At 52.4% G+C, this 2,267-nt stretch overlaps 3 protein-coding genes across 8 annotated transcripts in view; 2 read left to right on the top strand and 1 right to left on the bottom strand.

Annotated features, from left to right (window-relative positions):
- Positions 1–2,267, top strand: part of LOC113217683 (nascent polypeptide-associated complex subunit alpha, muscle-specific form-like) — a 28,772-nt gene that overhangs the window by 1,607 nt on the left and 24,898 nt on the right. The gene's annotated exons all lie outside the window — the stretch shown is intronic.
- Positions 1–2,267, bottom strand: part of LOC113217689 (potassium voltage-gated channel subfamily H member 6) — a 122,764-nt gene that overhangs the window by 95,935 nt on the left and 24,562 nt on the right. The window lies entirely within an intron of this gene.
- LOC113217688 (PRKCA-binding protein) overlaps positions 1–2,267 on the top strand; it is a 23,527-nt gene that overhangs the window by 16,853 nt on the left and 4,407 nt on the right. The window lies entirely within an intron of this gene.

The raw sequence follows: 2,267 nt of genomic DNA, 5'->3' as shown, positions 1-2,267 counted from the left end.
CGTGTCCTCTTATTACATCCGCAATATATTACTATTTTCCATGGGATTTTCACTGGAGCGGTACAGCGGTACGAATCGAGGTTGTTTCCTTATTCTTAGCGAATCCCAAAAATTGCATCCGAATGGAATCGGTCCAAATTCGGGTCCAAATATTCAGGATAGTTTTCTTCCTCTTAAAAGTACTGATTTGGGCGTTTGCGCATATATTTGTGAGACAAAACGTGTTAATGAACAAACGATGGACCCATTGATTTGTTTGAAGGCGAACCAACTAGCCCTATTGTCGAATTTTCCGAATCGAATCAGACTAATTCGAACTCGAACGAACAGCAAACTGTTCGTGATCGCTCGAATAACTGGAACACCAGGTGTTCGTATTCGAAATGTTCTGCTCGATCAGATGTTCATATGCGAACAATTGCAGTCAGGGTTAGGAGGCTGGGGACCATCTTGATTGCTCTGATGCAGAATATAAGCGCTACCACGCGGTGAGCGGTCCATGGTGAGATGAACTTTGTTTTTCGTGTTTTGCTTGTCGTGCTTGGGAATTAATTAATGTCTTAAGTGCTGTCTGGGGTGGAGCGTCTAGACCGTCGCGCTACTCCAAGTTTTCGTTTTGCCCTGGTAACGTAAACAAATTATTAACAATTGAGCCCCGGGCATCGTAGCCCGCTCCGGACTGGCATCGAAAGTGAGCATCGGCACTCTAAATGTCCAAGGACAATTTTTGTAACTAGCTCCGGACTTCTGTGTGCATAACTAGCTCAGATACAATATTGTAACTACCAACACACATTCAGTTATGCACGCAGAAGTCCAATGCTAGTTACAAAAATTGTCCTTGACATTTAGAGTGGGCCAAAACGCCCACCGCTTCTTCCTTTAGTTCGCATCAACCCTTGAATTTTGAATGAAAAAAGGGGGGAGGGGGGAGCGGAGGCGCAAATGGTGACAGATTTGCTAGTCCGTTCGAATTTTAACAGAGAACTGTTCGGTTCTGTTCGTTTGAGGGAAAATGTTGCTGTCCAGGTTCGGATCGGTTCGAAGATTTTGGGTCTGATTGTGATTTTGTTCGAGCTGTTATAAAGTCGAACTGGCCTGTTCGCTCATCTCTACGCCCACTATCGACCGACCCGCCGACTGTAGGACTCGCTCGCTGAACAAAGGGATCATCCACAATGTACGTCCGTCATGCGTCGTTACGCTCCTGCCTAATTCACCCCAAGCTCTCATAGCGCCTACTAGGTAGGCTATATCTTGCCTGCAGTGCATGTGTGTAATGCGGGATGGCCTACCCCGAGCCTTGCAGGCGCCAAGCTCCCCTAATTTGCCGAATGAATTTGGGAAAAACTGGTGGATTTTCTGTAACGATCCCAAAGCAACTCATAACAACTCGCGGATTCGGGTCGACCATTAGCGGAAATAAGCCTCGGGCGATTAAAAGGGGTCATGGTCGGGTGGGCGCTTAGTTGTGGAGGATAGTGCGCACACGGCACACTAACCCCGCACGTCCCCACCTTACCCAACGGGTAAGGCGAGAACTTTCTCTCTCTTTTCTCTCTCTCTCTCTCCTTCTCTCTTTTTGTGGAATAGCAATCACCCATCGTACCCCACGATTCGCTCCATAGTATTGGGCATATATGCCTCACACAAGTGCACGTGGTCGGCCGCGAGAGCTCCGCAAGACCGCCCCGCGCGTCCCGAGGGTGGCATGGCTACTTCTGCCTCTCAACACCTCGTGGAGCACAGCCACGCCATGGACCCACCGCCGTCCAAGACCGTCTGTTTGACGGATTCTCAGTCGAATGAGACCCAAAGTTAGTGATGAGACACACAGCCTCCGCCGGGCGCGCCATCTAGCGGCGGGAGGAGGGAGTAGCCGTCTGGCGCTGGGCCGGCGCCACGCCGCCGCGCTCCCAGGGGAAGGGGAGGGGCGGGGGAGGGCACGCTGTAGGGTTAATGAACGCAGGGAGGGGGTTGCGAGGGAGGAGCGAGAGGCCCCGGGCCAGTGGCGGCCAGTGAGTGGGGTCCAGGACGAGCAGCCACGTCGCCGCCGCGGCTCGTCTGCATATCTAAAGTTGCTGGTCTCTTTGTCCCGCGCGCAGATGACACGCTACAAGCACGCCGAGCTGGAGGACGACGCCAGCAGCGTCGGGTCCGTGCAGCTGGCAGAGGGCGTGTCCAGCACCACGACGCACATTCGCTACCACCCGGTGAGTATTGGAGCCCCGCGCGAGCTGAACATGTCTTACTACTATCTTACCCCC

The sequence above is a fragment of the Frankliniella occidentalis genome, unplaced genomic scaffold (assembly GCF_000697945.3).
Source record: "Frankliniella occidentalis isolate FOCC.00 unplaced genomic scaffold, Focc_3.1 Scaffold10, whole genome shotgun sequence".
Lineage (NCBI taxonomy): Eukaryota > Metazoa > Arthropoda > Insecta > Thysanoptera > Thripidae > Frankliniella > Frankliniella occidentalis.
The sequence above is the reverse complement of the archived record's forward strand: the minus strand, read 5'-3'. Positions and strand labels throughout refer to the sequence as shown.